A 19,468-nucleotide genomic window follows, 5' to 3' on the forward strand; every position below is an offset into this window, starting at 1 on the left:
GCTTGGCACAGACTTTCAATTCATAAAAAAAAAATGCAATATCTACAAAGTTTGATAAAATCAGTTATGCCTCTATGAGGAAATGTTTTGTTAACATCGAGGCAAAACTCACTTCTGTGCTTCTTCTGCTCATCATTCCCAGTTTTGTTCTTCTGAACAAAGCAGAATAAGTCTATTTAATTCACATAAAATTCTCAAGATGTTGCCCCAGGGAGCCAACGAATATACTGATGTCAATCTCTCTACCTTTAAATGACATCTTCGTATTAATATCCAAAAGCTTACAGGTCCTGAAAGATGTATCCTCCAACTTTCACAAGCCCTGGTATCCCTGGGTACTTCAACTAGATAAAATCCCCACCAGCTTCACAGCTCTGTCTCTAAACCTACCAATGCCCCATCCTTGAAGAAGTCATGACCACATGCAGACATCACAATGCAAATAAACAAGCAAACAGCCCCCATGTCACCAAATAAGGCATCAACAAGGATTATCTCACACTCTTGCATTGGATAAAAAGGATATTTTTTTTTTACAATCACAAGTTATAGCAACATTCTGTGGTTAATTACAAAAACATGCTTTGGCTGCCGTCTCGACCGTTCTGCACTGTTGGCTTTGCGTTGTCCAAAACATATAAAATTATATAGTGATGTCATTAAATAGATCAGACACAGGGGAAACAGATGAATATTCTATAAACACTTTTCACCCTGAAACATGTAGCCTAAACAGATCACTTCCTTCTTCTTTAGGAGGATGAGGACAATGGATGAGGTTTGGAAAAGGGGATGAGGACATAGGAACCTCCAGTCACCAACATTTGTAGATGATTAAGGGTGTGTAGACGTAAATGAAGATAGCAATGAAAATATTGAAACCTCCAAAAAAAGTAGAAAAAATGAGAATGTTATAAAAGAAACCTGGTACCACGTCAGTTTCAATTACGTGGGACTGTGTTTGACAGACCACATTACTGGGCATGTTTTGGCTTGTAGCAAGTGCTTTCTTAAATCAAGGCCCTCCAAAGAGGATTTTGAATGACTTTTCCTGACTTACTCCAGGTGGAGTCAGACCTTGAGCCTTTTAAGAAAGAAATTGGTGTAGCTTGATGAACATAAGTAGTATTTGTGGGCTATTCAGGTGATTCCTTACATGTCTCACTCTTAAGAAAAATCAAAAATCCTGTTGAAATGATTGATTAAGCCCCTCTTGATCCAAACTGTGTTCTCATGGACATAAATATCTCTTGGAATTCCAAAGATCATATTCCATCCATAGCTTCTCATCCAATGTGACTCTTGTTCATGTCTCAAAGGAATTCCCCCTCCAATGGACTTGGGGCATTTCTCCCAGGTTTCTTGACATTGTGAGAATGATGATGGAGCATATGCAAGGTCCACTAATTATTTTTACTTTTATGACCAGCTGATCTAATTTTCCAGACACATACATCTCCAAAGATAGACTCTCAGACACTGTATGAAAGATAGGACTGATACCATTTGTTTCCTCCAGCAGTGTGACTCTGGACAAGTATTTCACATTCAGGGTAGTGACAATTAATACCAATAAACAATCTAAAAAACATGTGATTCTCTGTCCTCTTTTTATTTTTGCCCCTCTTTATTTTTGTACAAATAAGTACAGAAGGACAAGGGAGCTGCCCAGACCTGAGAGTCATTTTGTATTTAGCATTTTTTCACAGGTTGCCATGTCCAAAGTGGCTAGCCAACTGCAGAATCTCTCCTGTTCAGTTGAGGCTTCCAAAACCAAACACAAATTTGTCTTGAGGCCACATTTGTAGACTTTCTAGCATGGTAGAGCCTGCTAGATCTTAGACCCCAATGGCAGGCTTTCATAGTATTATAGAATCATGCATTGAGAGCTGGCAGGGTCAGTAAGAGTCATTGGGCCTGATGAGGTGGCATCATGGTTACAACTCTAGGATTGGAGTCAGGAAGACCCCTGTTTGAATTCTGCCTCAGTCACTTCCTAGATGTAAAACCCCAGCAAAGTTAATTTTCCTCTCTGTGACTTGCTTCTCTGAAAAATGAGCCAGAATCATAAGAAATAAGTAGAAACTGAAAAAAAGTAAAATTTTGGCTTACTGGAAGAGGTTAAAACAAAATCTTTCCTAACATTTCAAACTATCCAAGAGAGTGCATGGCTCATTCAAAAGGTACTAGGCTTTCCCTCCTTGGACATCAACAAGGAGAGTCTGGATGGCTCCATCTTGATGGTTTGTTGTCATGTATGGATTGGATGAGATTGTCACTGAGGTCATTTCCAGCTCTGAGATTCAGGGGTTTTGGAGTTCTGTATCCCTGGAACTGGGCAAGAAGGAAGATGTAAAGTATTAACTGAGGTTATTTGAGCAGAAAATGATCAGTGGCATGGTCCTAACTAATGCTGACCTTATGTGGGTCTGTAACGCAGTTATCAGTGCTTATGATTTCAGATGTGGGCAGATAGCTAGAGCTTAGTTAGAAATTTTAGGTTTGCAAGCAGCTTTACAGATGTTATCTCCTTTGATTCTCACAATAATCCTAAAATATAGGCACTGTTATTATCTTTATATTACAGATAGGTTGGTTAAGTAATTTGCCCTAGGTCACATAGCTAGTAAGTGTCTGAGACAGTATTAAAACTCTAGTCGTCCTGATTCAATGTCAAAAACTGTATCCTCAGTATTCCTTAGCTGCTCCTAGACGTAGAAGGCAGTGGGAAGAAATCAAGATCATGGATCTGAACGTGTTTTAAGAAACTTGGCTGGAGGAAGGGTCTACCCAAATGCAGAATTTAGTAAAAGAGCTGTCTATGCACATGGAGATGTTAGGTGACTTGCCAGAATCACACAGCCAGGAGGTTTCAGAGGCACAACTTGAAGTTTTATCTTCTTAACTTCAAAATCCAGCCTCTTTCCACTACCCTACATTGAACTCTGAATACTACTACTGTTTAGTTTAAATGCCCTAAATAGATCATGAGACCTGTAGGTTCATGGATTTAGAAAGTTCCTTAGAATAACTCCAATGAGAAAATGAGACCCAAAGAGTTGAAATAACATACCTAAGGTCGCACAGTACTGGACATAGGATATGAACTCAGGTTTCCCAGATAACCAAATTTGGTGTCCTCTTTAAGATATGTGCTATGCTTGGAGTCAGATGCTCTTCCTTAGTCTTACTAGATCTTCAACCAAGAGTAAATTCTTTACCCTCTATTTATCAAAAGCAGCTTAGCTTCATAGTTTTTATTTGCCAATTCACTGATAAATTGCATAGTCCCAGCATGGAGGAAGCTACCATACTGGAAATTCCCTCCACTGAAGAAATCACAGACCTATTTGATAGTCCATATCTTAAACAGCAACATCTTCTCCATTGTTTATGAATCCAAGCAATCTCCAGAGAGTGTGAAAACATGAAAGGAACAGCAGTTTGCCCAAGAGGCAAGTAAAGCAAATTCTTGGGCAATTGTTCTAAGTGAAATATCATGTTAGAACGTCAACATTGGAAGGCGACTCTGGATTCAGAGCACAACTTCATTCTCACTGCATTCACATCGAGCTAGGAATGACATGCACAAATGTGATAAATGAACAAGGGGCAGCTTTGATCTCTTTCTTTCTGATTTGGAATCAAAAGGAAATGAATGCCCTGGCCAGGTCCCATGCAGATGAATACAAGCTGTCTTCAAACAATAGTGTCCTCATTTCCAAGAATCAATAACATTCAATTAGTGGCTTCTTTTCATCATCATCTTTGTCTTCATCTCTTCCCCAGCCAAGACACCCCTCCTAACACAACGATGGAAACTGAGCAACAAACAAAGTTTCTGATCCCAGTTGGGAGATGGTGCCTTTCTCTTGTTTCCTGTCACTTAGCCAAATCACCAGGTACCACCTCTACAAGCTGTTTTAAAAAAATAGCATCCCTCTCCCTAATAATTCTTCACATGCATCCCTGTCCCTAAAGTATTCAGTATAATTATTGGTTATGTACAATGGCTGTTACTTTCAACAATGACTACTTTCATTCTAGAGACAAAAATATGAAGTAATTATTCATGAAAAAAGTGACAGTGAAATAACAGAAAGGCACTATAGAGTTTAATCCAATAAGAAATGGAATGAGAGACAAAGATGATTCTGATCTATTCTCTGAAGTGACTAACACTACCAAGCTATGTAATGGGCATATACTCTCAGAAGTTATTGCAATTGTGAATTTTGACTTAATCTTGTGATTATTTTCCCCAATGTCAGTGCTACACATTTTAGTCAGTTTGTTTCATCCGTTTGACTCAGTGAACTTGACACACTAAAAAATCACCTTCCATCACAAAGGATTGTATAACTTTTAATAATCTAGTGACCCCAAGTTTAGTTTCAGAAAATGAAGATATAGTGCTTAAGAACGAATCCATGCCTACCCATCCTGACCCTAATCTTTTACACTAGTTTCCCACACACACACCAGATAGACCATATTTTACCATATATAGCCTAAAGAGGAGCATGTCATCAAAATTCTCACATGCAAAATTTTCTTTGCAATCATTCAAGAAATGTGGAGTAAATACCTATTGTCTGGGGTAATTAGGTGTCACAGTGAATAAAGCCTAGGGTCTGGAGTCAAAAAGACCTGAGTTTCAAATCCAACTTCAGACACTTTACTAGCTGTGTGACCCTGAATAGGTTATAACTTGTTTGCCTCAGTTTCCTTATCTGCAAAATGAGCTCCAGAAGGAAATGTCTAACTACTCCAGTATCTTTGCCAAGAAAACCTGAAATGAGGTCATGAAGAGTTCAACACAACTGAAATGACTGAACAAAACTCTATAACTTCATTGGGCAAGATGATCATGGCAGAGGTGACAGTGAGCTGAAGAAATCATTCAATTCTTCTCATGATGCCAAGGTTTTACCCTGAAAAGAATGGCATGCTCTTTCTTGCTTTTTCTTCCCTTCTCTTCCTTTCCCTTCCCTTCCCTTCTTTCTTCTCTCTCTTTATTTTTTTATTTCTCTCTTCTCTTTTCCTTTTCTCTCCTCTGTCTGTTCCTCTTTATTTCTGTGTCTATGTCTCCGTCTCTGTCTCTTTTTGTTTCTGTCTATCTCTGTGTTTGTCTGTCTCATGGAATGTGCAAAAGAAAATTCTAAAAAAAAGCTAAAAATCAGAAAAGCCTTAGTGAGATGAACAGATATATTCCATATAGCAATGGCAAAATGCAAGAGCTTAAAAGTGAGAAATTTCAGGAACTGTGTATTAAAAATGTCACTGGAGAACTCTATGGTGGGGTGGGGTGGCGTATGCTGTGATGGAGATTCCTTTCATCACTCGACAAGTTAGAGGTCCTTTCCAACTCTCAAATTCTGAGATTCAGAGATTATGTGAAATAAGAGCTTGTCATATAGTTTGATTGAAGGATAAGTAATAAATAAGCACTCCCATCGATATCCCCATAATGCTACAATTATTTACAAAGTCTCCCCCATGAAGCACCATAAGAATGACCTAATCTAATAAGCTCAATTTATGGAGAAAGAACTTGAGGATCATAAAACACTATGCGACAAGCCCAACTTAACACAGGTAGTAAGAAAACTCAGGATTGAAACTCGGTTCCAAATATCGGTTTCCAAGTAGAGTGTTCTGTCCACTAATACAATCCTGGGGAAAAAAGTGATTAGAAATATGGCAGCTAATTTAGAATCTGACGGCACCTCTTCGTGCACTCAGATCGTTAACTAGCTATAGGAATGGTCAACATAGACACTTTGCAAAAAAGGATAAGGACAATAAGGAAAAACTGTCTTTGATTGTAGTTATCCCCAGAACTGTTTTAAAAAATGTGTTTTTAACCATGAAGAATAAAAGTCCGAAAAATAGAAAAAATACCAAAGGGTTATTTCATAGATTTAGAACAATAATAAAATTCATTTGAAAGAACAAAGGTCTAGAATCTTAAGGGAAGTAGGAGGGGAAAATAGGAAGAAGAAACCTAGCAGTACTAGATATCAAACTGTTATACAAAGTAGTTATCATTGAAATGACTGGGTATTTGTTGACTAGGGGTCAGAGGTCAATAAGTGGAATGGATTAGGTACACAAAGTATAGAAGCAAATGAACACAGTAAAAGTGTTTGATAAAACCAAAGACTCTAATTTCTGAAGTAAAGACTCACTACTTGGGAAAAGCTGTTGGGAAAACTGGAAAACAGTCTGGGAGATATCAGGCATAGACCAACATCTCGCAATATCACAATAAACTCCAAATGAACAAAAAGTCAAACTTAAAAGGTGAAATCCCAAGTAAATTATAGGAATAAGTAAGAAATCATCTCTGTAATACATGTAATACAAACAAGAAATAGAGATCACAGAAGATAAAATGAAAGTGTTTGATTATATCATATTTTAAAAGATTTTCTACAAAGAAATCAATGAAATTAGAAGATTAATAGGCAACTGGGGAAAAAAAAACCTTTGAAACAAATTTTTTCAGATAAAGACCTCATATGCAAGGTATAAAAGCAAATGATTCAAATTTATAAGACTAAGCCTCACCCTCATATTAATAAATGACCACAAAATTTTCAATTTTCAAAGGAATAAATTCAAGGCATCAACAGCCATGTGGAAAAAATTATCTAAATCATTAATAATTAGAGAAATAAAAATGTAAATAACTTTGACATTTTAGCTCACACCTTTCAGATTGACTAATCTGACAAAAGCAGAAAACGAAAAATGTTGGAATGGCTTTGGGAAAACAGGTAACTAATTTACTGTTGGTGGAGCTATAAATCAGTGTAAATATTCTGGAAAACAATTTGGAATTATGCACAAAAATATTAAACTGTGCATGCCCTAGTGATACAACTACAAGGCAAATGCTACAAAGAAATCAACAAAAAGAAAATGAATACTATGTATACAAATATTTAGAGCAGTTTTTTCATAGTTACCCAATACTGGAAATAAGTTGGTGGCTCCCTTTCAGGGGAATGGCTAGACATGTTATCACATATATATGGAATGGAACAAGGCAGTTAGTTGGCACGGTGGATAGAGTGTCAGGAAATGAGTGAGCAATTCATATCCAGCTTCGGACACTTACTAGCTGTGTGTCCCTGAACAATTCACTTAACTTTGCCTCAGTTTTTTCACGTGCAAAACAAGCCAGTGAAGGAAATGGCAAACCATTCCAGTGCCATTTGACAAGAAAATCCCACTGATTTCACATAGGGTTGTATATAACTAGAAAAAAAAACAAACAGTAATAACATGTAATAGGATATTACTGTTCATAAGAAATTAGTAAATGAACAGATTCAGAGGAAATTCAGAAGGTCACTCTAACTGATGTTATATGAAGGGAACAGAAATAGGGAATATTTTATTACAATGACATAAAAGAAATTTTATTACAATGACATATAAAGAAAAAGGACTTTGAAAGGTCTCTGATCAATACAACGACAAAGCACAATTCCAGAAGAAGGCTAAATATGACACATGCTGATAGACTTAAAATGCAAAGAGAAAAGCACATTATTGGACACAGCCTATGTCAGAAGGGTAGTTTAATTTTGCTTGAAATTCATGTTGTGTTTTTTATTTTTTGATTCAAGGAGAGTAGCATAGAGAGAAAATAGATTCCTGTCAATTTGGAAATGGAAGAAAGACACGATTTACTCATTTCAAGGGGCTTTACTGATGCAAAGCAGTCACCACAAAGAAGAGATTGATGGAGTCCAAGAGACGAACTCAGTTGGCAAACACCCATTCTTTGCTGTACAGAGATGCAAGGCTAGGTCAGATGATGTGATTTTAGAGTAAAAGTTCATTTGGAACACATTACACAGAAGAAGAATGGTTGAAATATGAGTTGTATCATCTTACAAAATATTGACAAGCAGCTAAAAAGGGTAGTTATTAAGAGAATGGGAGATGACTTATTTCAATGGAAAATACTCCAGTCAGAACAAGTAGTAAGCATATATCCTGCCCATCCCAGGGGAGGGGCCATCCTTCTGGGGGTACTTTCTCAAGCTTCTAGAGGAATGCAGGTTGGAGGTGAGTGACTCAGCCCCAGGAAACCCAAGGATAATAGCAGGGCTGCTGTCATGCCCACATAACACACTGACAGTCTGACCACCTATTATTTGTTCCTCAAGGTTCCGGACACTTTCCTATTTGGTATTAAAGTTTGAGGCATGTTCAAATCCAGAATTTCCTTTGTTTTTCCAAATACAGATCCCAGGAAGTTAGAATTTGGTAATGAAGAACAGATGTCCAATAGAGAGTTTAGATTGAAAACTGCTCTTTCTCTTTCATACGAGACATCAACTGGAATGTAAAGGAAAGCAAATACAGTCCTTTAGCTAATAGTGTTAACAGAGGAGAATAGAAATATTTAAGGCCGAAGTCAAATGAAAACCTTAAGGGATAAAAAAAAAAAAAAGAACAACTCAAGACCAGAGAAAGTATGTTAAGGCCTGACTACCCACCAAGAACTTTCTGGGTGGAGAAAACTCAGGGACTCTTGGGACTAAGGCATTGAAGTTATGTCTTAACTTACCAGGATGCTTTTAAAGCATCATGCTCCAAGAAGATGTAATTGATCTGTCTCTTGTCTAAATAGCATCCCTCCTGCCCCCCAGCTCCTTGCATACCTTGGCAAAGGTTAGGGGTATTCCAGTGTTAAAATGTTAACTTTCATGCCTCTCTCCTCAATCAACACATACTTATTATAAACAACCTAAAGTCCAGTTTGGCAGCCATCCCAAGTCTTCCAATCAAAAGGATTTTGTTCGGTTCCATCCATTCAATGTTGTGTTTATTTGGGTTATTTTTCTGTCATTTTGTCTTTAGTACCTTTGCCCACTGAGCCAAAGAGCTAGTAATGGAAAACCTTAAAAGTTATCTTTCCTTGAGTTGACATTTCCATATTTTATTGGAACATGCATGTAAAACATTTATTATCCATCATCAGAGTAGATATGACCATTAAAATTTATAACAGGAAAGAGACCCTCCGGATATTTCTTATTCTAAGAGATTACAAGTCAATGCCCTGGAATTGACAATTGGGATACAATTCCAGAGCAGGTTAATGTGCTGAATTTATTGACTTTTCATTTGAATCTTGCCAAGAATTCCCAGGCTCCAAGGGGCTCTTAGGAGGGATCCAAATTCATATGTTGAAATTATAATGATTGCCTTGTATGAGCCTTTGTCACTTTTTAATTGTGGACTATGGTTCATAGCCTTCAAGCATGAACATTCTTCACTGGGCATAGGAATAGCCCTACAGAACCAGCTGAGATTATGTTACTAACATTACACCAGTGAAAAAGGAAAAAAACATGTCAAAAGGATTTGGAGTAAATTTGCAATGTTGTATAACAAGGCACAGAGAATGTCTTTTTACTTGTCTCCTTGGCCCTTCCTGTAAGCAGAATGATAAATAAAGAATCTCAGTAGGACTCAGACCCAGAGTAATGCCTCTGCCTTACTTGTCTTATGGGCAGGGATATATTATTAAAATGGTGGCTAATGAACATTTGGAGAAGAAAACAGAAATCAAAAAGAAACTATCTGGCTTCATTAAGGTAGGTTATGTGTATTTTCCCTTTGAGACTATTATTAACCTGGTAGATGAGGACAGTGCTGTAAATATATTCTGTCTATATTTTGAAGGAAAAAACCTAAAAACTTTTTCACACTAGAAATGTGGAAAAGACAGTGGAGTGGATTGAAAACTGGTCAAATGTCACACCAGTGAGCAGTCATAAATACCTCAATGTCATCTCAGAAGTAGGCCTTAATGGAGTCCTATAGGAATCTGGGCCTGACAAACTACCATTTATTATTTTTTGTAATCAATGGTGGGAATAAAACTTCTATGTTATCTTTGCTAAATTGTCAGATCATACACACACACACACACACACACACACACACACACACAAACCAGGGAGAACAATTACTACATTAGATATAGAACTAGGATTCCCAAACAAGTTCTTGGTCACCTAGAACATCATATCAGACTTCATAAAAAGTAACTGAATAGAAATAAATGCAAAGTTTCACACATTGGTTTGAAACCAAGCATAGTATGGATGAGGTAGAATGAAGTAGAAAACCATTCTCTTAACAGAAATGTGTAGATTTTAGGGGATGGAAAAGAAGAAGTCAACAGTGTGAAATGGAATCCAAGAAACCTAAAGCAACCAATGCTTAGTAATGGTGGTGCTGAAATATTCTAGATTATTATGGTCAGTTCTGGGAGCAGCAAGAGCAGGAGAGTGCCCAAGGGAGGGCAACCACGAAGCTGAAGAGCTTGAAGTTCATTCTGGTTGAACAAAATGGGGGATGTTCAGCCTGGAGAAGAGAAGACTGCAGTGTCTGCCTTAATTCTTGGAAAGTCTGCAAGGGAAAAGAAGGGGCAGACTTATTCTATTTGTCCCTGGAGGAGGGAAGGACCAGGTATATGATGTAGAAGTAGTAAAGAGGCAAATTTGTACTTGAAGCAAGGGCAGTCTTCCTAAGCATCAGCATCACCAACACTAAATGGGCAAACCCTACACCTTCACTAGAGGGCTTCATTCAAAGGGGGGATGACCACTATTTGGGTAGGTTAGACAAGCAGGAAGGATGCACATATAGGTTGAACTACACAGCTTCTTCTCCCTCCAAGATTCCATGATTTTCCAAAGAGGTGACAGGGTCTCCGGAATATTTGTAACTTCAAGTGATCAGCAAGGATCCAGCAGAGAGAAAACATTTCTTTCTTTGTTTAAACTGGTCCAGTCAAATGAAAGACACGAGCCTTCCAAACACAGGGTGTTCAGATAAAACTTGACAAACCCGAAAGTCTCAATCTGAAGTCAGGGTGGGGAGGAGGGCTTGCAAGAGGGCCACTGATCATGCTCTCCTGTGCTCTGGAGGCTGTCTTTTCATTCAAACAGCTGGGCCTCCTTGGGAATGCTTTTAACACTTGGGTGCATATGTGTATTTCTTTTGCAATTGACGTCTGTGTTAGATTGAAAAGTATAATGGTTCCGATTGTGCTTGCCCCCTGGGGCAGTTGTAAAAGTTGGCCAGAGGTTAATATGCAATGGGTACATCCAACAAGCATAATTAATAAACTCCAGTATAAAGTGCAGTAAACATATGTCAAGTCCCATACCAGTTTCTCTTCCTGACTCCAAAAATGTCAAAAAATGTCCCTTAGAACTGGAGCATAACATAACCAATTAGGATGACTGAATTTACACATGTGGTTTGGGAAATCTGCTTCTTCCTTCCCTAACCAAAAATACTTATGTGATTTCTGGGGCTTCTAAGTGGAGTCCTGACGCCTTTCCTTTTTGATTTGCTGTTATGGCGCCCGTTGATGTAGTCTATTGTCATAATCAGAGAAATTGGGGGCCGTGGTTTTGCAAAGTGAAGGGCAGGGTGGAAAGTGTGACCCTATGAAAGGATTGAAATCTTGGCCTCTTTGCTTTTCTGTTTTGTAGAACAGAACCCAAAAAGAAGCCAAAATGAGATGTACAGAGCTATATTGGAGAACTCAAAGTAGCCAGTGGAATTTTTCCACTCCATATCATGACATCTGACTTGAGGAGACAACCTAATTCATTAGGTTGCCTATGGAATACGGGATTGTAGCCTGGCCTAAGAAGAAGGAAAGTGTTTTTTCTTTTTTCAAAATTTGTCTTGGGGGTCATGAAAAACTAAGTTTGACGTGGGCTTAGAATAACACTCTAGCTGTATGATCCTGTGCAATCAACTCTCACTCAGGCCTCACTTCCCTCATTTGTAAAATGGGGATAATAGCATTAGCTAATCCCCAGGGTTGTAGTGAAAATCACAAATGAGATAGCACAGATAAAAGCAATTTACAACCATTTCAAAGCACCATATGCATGTTAATTAAGGATGAGACCTGAATAAAACTATCTGCCAATCTATTGTCCCAACCGACTTAAAGTGAAGAGATGTTAGAGTCTGATACCTTTGGCAGGTGAGATCAACCAACCAATCAACCAGAGCAGGGAACTTGGTATGAACAATGCCTAAACACCTTTACCTTTGGCCCTAATCATCCCAGGCTTTACACTGGATGCCAACATTCTTGATTAATTTGGAAAGTCTTAAGAGCTATTGTATGAACAACAGCAATGCTACCAGGAAATATGTTTAGATGGGTTGAGGACTTTTCATCCTGCCCTGTGTGTAATCTATAAAAAGACAAACCAATTGAAGACCTGAGAATTTGAGCATCTGGAAGCATAAGTGGTGGAAACCTTCCAGACCAGCCCCCAGAGGAACAATGGCTTGGTTGGACAAGAGAGGAGGAGAAGAGGTCAGAGCCCTGAGCATGGGCTCCATCTTTGATTCTGCCAACTCCCATTCTCAGCTTTAAATGGATCCAGAGGATTTAGGCCTTCCTATCACCATCGCAGCAGGGTCTGCAGAGCAGCTACAGAACAGTGTCTCTATCTGGAGTGGGGATGTCCTCGATGTGATGAGGAAATGCAAAACCTCTAAGTGAGCAAATCTCTACTACACCTAAGAGGAACATGTTGAAGACCCCTCAAAGAACTTACCAGAAGCTGTGTTACACCCTTTGCTGCATGTCAGAGCACAAGGTCAGTTCCAATTCCCCCGTACTGTAGATAGACTCTTGGGATTCTGTCACAGACTTGTGCAGGACGGTTTTATAAGAACTAAATGCCATAGAAAGACCTTATTTCCAAAAGCTAATTCAGCCTCGCTGACTCCTTGATATCAGAAGATAATCATGGAGGGGGCGAACAAAGGTAGGGGCCTGTTTTCTGTAGGTAATAATAATATCTAACATGTATATAGTATTTATCATGTGCCTGGCACTGTGCTAAGTGCTTCACAATCTTTATTTGATCCTCACCATAGCCCTGGGATATGAGTGCTATTATTATCCCCATTACAGATGAGGAAATTGAGGCACTCAGAGGTGAAATGACTTGCCCAGGGTCACATGGTCAGTAAGGGTCTGAAGCCAAATTTGAATTCAGGATTTTCAGTCCCCAGGCCTAACTCTCTAGCAACTGTGACACCTATTTATAGCATCATAAAACTAACCCTTACACTTCAGGGCTGTTCCTAGGGTCCTGAGTACACTTTGTTTTCACCCTCTGGAGACCCATCGTGCCAGTGTAAATGAAAACTGAGGAAATCCTCTCCAGAGGATGCCCTCACCTGGGTCCAATAGCTTCTCTCTGTTCTTTATCCAAAGAAGGAAGTAGCTAGACTACCGTTACGATTGTTCAGCCTTCAGTCACGTCTGACATATTCACTAGCTATGTGACCCTAGACAAGTCACTTCACTTCTGTCTGCCTCAATTTCCTCATCTGTAAAATGGGGCAAATAATAACCTTGCCTACCAGGTTTGCTGTAAGGATTAAAAGCGATAACAATTGTAAAGCACTTAGCACAGTGCTAGGCACATCATATAAATGTTAGATATTGTTACTTGCTATAGCAAATAAGCCCCTACTTCTGTATGCCCCCTGAATTACCTTTCAGAAAAGAGCGCTTATCATTGCATTTAGCTGGTACAAAACCATCCTGCACTTGCGTGACAAGTTTGTGACACAGTGCCACAAGTACCTGTAGAGTCCAGAGTGAGTTAGAACTGAGTTTGTCCTTTGTATGTGTGGCAAAGGGGGAACAAAACTCCTGGTAAATTCTTTAATGGAACCTCAAACAGGATCCTCTTATAATTCATAACCCCATGGACCACAGCTTGCCATGCCCTTCTGTCTTCCACCACCTCCCAAAGTCTGTCCAAATTCATGTTCGTGGCATTCATAATACTCTCTATCGAGCTCATCCTCTGCTGTCCCCTTCTCCTTTTGCCTTCAATCCTTCCCAACATCAGAATCTTTCCCATTGATTTCTGTCTGCTCATTATGTGGCAAGGTATTTAAGTTTCAGCTTCAGTGTTGTCTGTCCAATGAATAGTCTGAATTAATTTCTAATTTAAGTTAAATTTGGCTTACATGAAAACATTTGAGGTTGACATTAAAATGTGGTCAAAAGATTATGAGAGGTCCAATCTCTCTGTCTCTGGAGCACCTTGCACCTGGTAAGGGTTTGTACACAGTAGGATGGCAACAAGTGTTTGCAGGTTTGAAACACTTGATCACAAATAAAAATGAAATAGAAAATATGACACTTGGAAAAGGTGGGGTGGGGAAGGTGGAATAGTTTGGGAAATCCAACAGAAAGATGTTAGGGAGATTTTGGGTCCATGAAGAAAAAAGGAAGAGAGCAGAAGGAGGAGGAAAGAGGAACAGGAAGAAAGAGAAGCAGAAAAGCAAGAAATGATGAAATGTATATAATAATATTGCAAATGAAGGCATGTTTAGAAGTAGCGTAAAGGGCATGACTTAGGTATAACTAGAAAGTGGAGCTGGCTGGTCATGTAGCAAGCATCAGTGATGCACAGCCCAGGTACTGGAATGGCACCAAGGAAATGCTAAGGCCCTTAGAAGATCATGGGCATGGGCTTGTAGAGAATATAGAGGAGGACCACAGGTAAGAGCTATACAGAATAGGAAAGCTTAGATGGTTGGGAGGAGTCCTTCTGTGAAGATGAACATTAGTGTGACTGCCTACACTTCTAAGTGTTGAAGAATCACTCTCCATCTGGGAGTTGGGTGTCTTGTACAAAACAGGCACTTCATAAAGGAAAGATTCAATTGAATTTTTGAGGAAGGAGCCCCAGAGTAATGGTGATCATTGTCTCATGCGATGAAATGGCTTCCAATATCGTTGACATTATTTGTCTGGGAAATTGGCCTCAAGGCGAGCTTAAGAGGATGGACTTCAGACACATGAACTCCTCCTAGGGAACCCCCAAACTCATTAAGTTGTCAGTTGACTCAAAGTTGCACATAATTTCAAGCAATTGTCATCCTCTTGCCAGATAGATGCCCTATTGTTTTATAAACATCTCCGATAATCCTGACCTGGTTAATTCAAATTCTGGAGCTTTTCCAATCCTTGCATTTCCAATTAATGAGGTTTTACATGTAGTAACAGAGTTGGAGAGGCACACAGACACTCAAATTATGTTGCTCCACATTCCTGTCCTAAACCATTCATTGAAATGTAGCCATTCAAGGAGGAGAGAGTGTCTTCAGATGGTTTTCCTCTTGCCTGATTCCTTTCTCTCACCCACAGGGGTTCTAACTCTGAAGTCTTAAGTTTCAATTAACAGTCTGTGCCTTTATACTTAAAAACCTTCAAGGAGTCCTGATTTCATCAGCTCAGGCACGCCCTCCATCCACCCTGGCACATTATTAGTTGTACTTCAGATGGTAGATCGTTACCAGGGGGTAATCAGTACATTACCACCATCACCACCCTCTTACCTAGAGGGGGTGCTGAGAAAATGGAGAAGATTTCTATTCTCAGAGGAATAAAATTACCTGGTGACTGGAGGGATTAGTTCCCTTTCTCATATGAAATGGGGTTAATGTTTAGACAACGGGTGAGTTGTATTTTGCTGGGTCTCAAACACCAAACTCTCTGGATTGGCAGGATCTAGAAGAGTTTATGTCTTGCCTTCACCCAGCATCTCTGAGAACATCATGCCACTTCCAGGCACAATGAAGCATCAAACGAATATACGCATTATAGAATCACAAAATCACAGACCCTATTAAAGGATTTCTGAAAGCCTTCTTTGCAGAGACAAATCCATGCATCCCCCACCCTGAATTCCAAGGGTCTGTTGTTTGATTTGTTGCTGGAAAACAAAATTCTGGGGAACTCAGAGGACCATAGGGATCTGCTCTGGGGGGGGGGGCAAAGATGCTTCTAGGCAAGTGTCTATTATCCAGGTCATTATCCAGACTAAGGCTATATGATTATTACATATTGGAAAACCCTGGAATTGAAGGAAGGCATTCAGGTCAGATGAGGGTCCCCCAAATTGTCTAGAACAGGGGTGGGAAACCTACAGCCTTAAGACCACATGTGGCCCTTTAGGTCCGTGAGGCCACATGTGGTCTTTTATTTTAGGTCTTCAAGTCTGTCTCTTTGAATTTGTTCCGTGAAGTTTAGATTGGATCAAAGAGCCATACTGGAGAACCTAGGATCTAGGATTTGTCTTATAAATAAATAGATAGGTTGAAAATTCAGTTGCTGAATACTGCCTATATTCAGTTCCCATTATGTGCTGAGAAATGATCCAAGTAAAGGAAATACAAATAGAAGCCAGCCACAGAGCCCCTGCCCATAAGGGGCTTATATTCTAATGGGGCACATAACACATGAAAGGAAAAAGGAAGGGAGGGCAGCCCATGGTATGAAGATGGCCTGGGTGTGGACAAGACAAGGTGGAGCCTCTGAGAGCCCAGCTTCCTAAGCAGCACAGAGCACACAAAAGAAGATAAAAACCAGTTTCTGCCCACAGAGAGCTTACATTCTACTGTGGGAGACAATATTTATATAAACAGTTATCACATGCTAACCACAAAGATGTGTTTCCATAGAGATAACCTATGGGAGAGTGGCGACAGTTTGCATTATTTGTTTTTTTCCGTGTCTCTCGCACATAGTAAAAGCTTAATAAATGCTCAAGTTTGCTGATGGATGGAACTACATTTAATCTAGCAAAAGTTAGTTGTGGAAGTCGATTAGGTTGAAAACTGGTTTGGCGATCTCCTTTTAGGAACCAGCCAAACTTTCAAGTGAATTAAACTTTTCTTCCAATGATGACTTCAAGGTCACCACCCCTCCACAACCCAGGTTCCCCACTGGACGAAGCCCAGAGAAAGCATGTCCCAGTGATTTCTGACCACTGAAAATGCACAGTGTAGCTGAATGAGAGCATCTTTGCCTTCCTAGAGCAGGTCCCCATGGTTCTGAGTCCCCCAGAATTTTTTCCCCCAGCAACAAATCAAACAAGAAATCTTGTGAAGATGGCAAAGCAAGAGATGCCCAGGTGGTAGTTTGATGTTCGTTAAACCAAATCATACAAAATAAGGTCCCAAAATATAGAAAAATTAGCTCATCAGTTAAAGGAAGAGGGAAAGTCAAAGAATCTACTCCAAGGTAATTCTTGCTGAAAAAAACAACTAAAAGAGTTCACCAAGCTTTTTTACTCTTGGAAGATTACATAAATTCTGAAACTCCTCCCTCCTCATCAGCTCCTCCTGAGCCTAGGGCCTTTTCTTCCCAGATCTTCCATTTAAGGAAGGAACCCAGGGCCTTCATCTCATAATTTCTCCCCAGCTGCAGGACTACATTATGTCAGGCCTTCATACCCCACTCTTCCTTTGGGCTATACTTTCCCTTTGTGTCTCCAGAACTCAGCACAAGTCCTGGCACAGAGTAGGTGCTTTTAAAAATATTTATTGACTTTCTAGCTGACTTTAATCCTTCAGTCCCTCACCTGTCCTCTTGAATGTAGGCTTTGGCATCCCTTTGACCTATGTGGCTTTTTCAACTTTTCTTTCTGTTGTTGTTTAATCATTCAGTTGTGTCTGACTCTTTGTGATCCTTCTACCCTCCACCATCTCCCAAAATCTGTCCAAGTTCGTGTTCATTGTTTCTATCATACTATCTATCCATCTCATCTTCTGTCATCCCATTCTCCTTTTCCTTCAATCTTTCCTCACATCAGGGACTTTTCCAATGAGTCTTGTCTTCTCATTACGTGGTTAAAGTACTTACGCTTCAGCTTCAATGTTTGACCTTCCAGGAAGCAGTCTGAGTTAATTTCTCCATGTATTAAGTAATTTAATCTCCTTGCTGCCCAAGGGACTCTCAAAAATCTTCTCCATCCCCACAATTTGAAAGCATTGCTGCCCTCAGCTTTCCTTATAGTCCAACTCTAGCATAGATTGCTCTTGGAAAAACCAGAGCTTTGAACATATGAACTTTTGTGCCAATTCTAGGCTAGGGAATGATTTTCTGACTTCACCCCTTATCAGGAGTGCCCAGTTCCATCTGGCAGGTGTGTAGGCATGTGATGGTGATGGTGGTGGAGTCTGTCTTCCAAGAAGGTCCTTTTCCCAGGATTAAGGCAATAGAGTAAACCAGGACTCCACCACTATCACCACCACACACCTATACAACTGCCAGACGGGACCAGGCAGTCCTGACAAGGATTAACCCCTCCTAAGAGGAGCTCCACTACCAGGGCAAGTTGAGAACACTGAATCAGCACTTAGGCCCAATATAAGGAAAGTTGGTTTTGGAAAAATGTGGAGGTAGGAGACAAGAAAATGGAAAGAGGAAAAGCTTAGAAATGCAGCAATATTCATGGTGAAGGGGTAAAGGATCTCTGATTTCATGAGTCAGGGCTGTGGTACCAAACACAGATGGAAGTGGAAAGTCAATGAATTAAAGACAATGCAGATCACAGGCTGACTTAGAAAATCATGTGTTGACAATATATGCATTGTGTTGGATTTTTAGTTATTTTATTCAATATTTTCTAATTCCACTTTAACCCGGTTCAGGCCACATACTGGAAGGGTACAGGTAAAGTGCTGCCCTGGGCTGTGCGTTTGACGCCTCTGCTGTAGGAAATGTGAAAATGAAACCAAGCCACCCCCTCTCCAGCGCAGACTAGCCCTTTCAACCCTCCCTCACTCAAAACAGTCAAGTGCAAATCATGTCATCATTTCTCTGAAGTCATGGTCTTCTTGGAACAAGAAGGATGAACCCAGCACAAGACTTTTCTCAACTGCTTTGAGTCTTAAATTATTGCCTAAAGCCTTGAGGTGTTACGTGACTTCACTAGGATCAGAGTCAACATGTGTCTGAAAAAAGGCTAGAACTCCAGTCTTCTGGCTTCGAGGTGCACATGGTCTTTATACATTTCATCACGTTGCCTCTTCAGGACTGACCACAACCGTTTAAGAAAGATTAGCCCAAAAGATGGAGCTAACAGGAGTGAAAGGAGGATTAAAAAAAAGACTTGAGTGCAAAGGCTGCTAGGAAGACATTTCTTAGCAATGTTTCTGCAGCCCCACCTCCCCATGCCTAGCCCCTTGGAACAGTCTAGAGCCCAAAAGGATTCAACTGGATGGGGGACTGTAGAGCCAAAAGAGCCAAATCAGGGAATATAGAGAATAGGCCCTAATTAGGAGATCACCTGGACCATCCAGGCTTCAGTGTTCCCTCTGGCCACCTCTGCTTTCTGAGGGAAACAGACCTCATCCAGCCTCAAAGATCTGGGAGAACAAAGACTCAACAAACATTTATTAAGCTTCTGCTGGATGCCATGTTCTGTGCTGGTTTCTGGGAATATAAAGACAAAAAGTGAAACAGACAACAGGAAATGGGGGAGGGACCTGGCAACCCTGGGCCTCCAAGAAGAAAAGACTTGTTGAAAGAAGCATGTTTTCCACAAGAACACCACAGTAAGATGAGCAGAGTGACTGA

General features: G+C 39.9%; 1 protein-coding gene across 2 annotated transcripts in view; it reads right to left on the reverse strand.

Annotated features, from left to right (window-relative positions):
- CACNA2D3 (calcium voltage-gated channel auxiliary subunit alpha2delta 3) overlaps positions 1 to 19,468 on the reverse strand; it is a 1,103,218-nt gene that overhangs the window by 441,681 nt on the left and 642,069 nt on the right. The window lies entirely within an intron of this gene.

Source organism: Notamacropus eugenii, chromosome 3, assembly GCF_028372415.1.
Source record: "Notamacropus eugenii isolate mMacEug1 chromosome 3, mMacEug1.pri_v2, whole genome shotgun sequence".
In the NCBI taxonomy this organism is placed as follows: Eukaryota; Metazoa; Chordata; class Mammalia; order Diprotodontia; family Macropodidae; genus Notamacropus; species Notamacropus eugenii.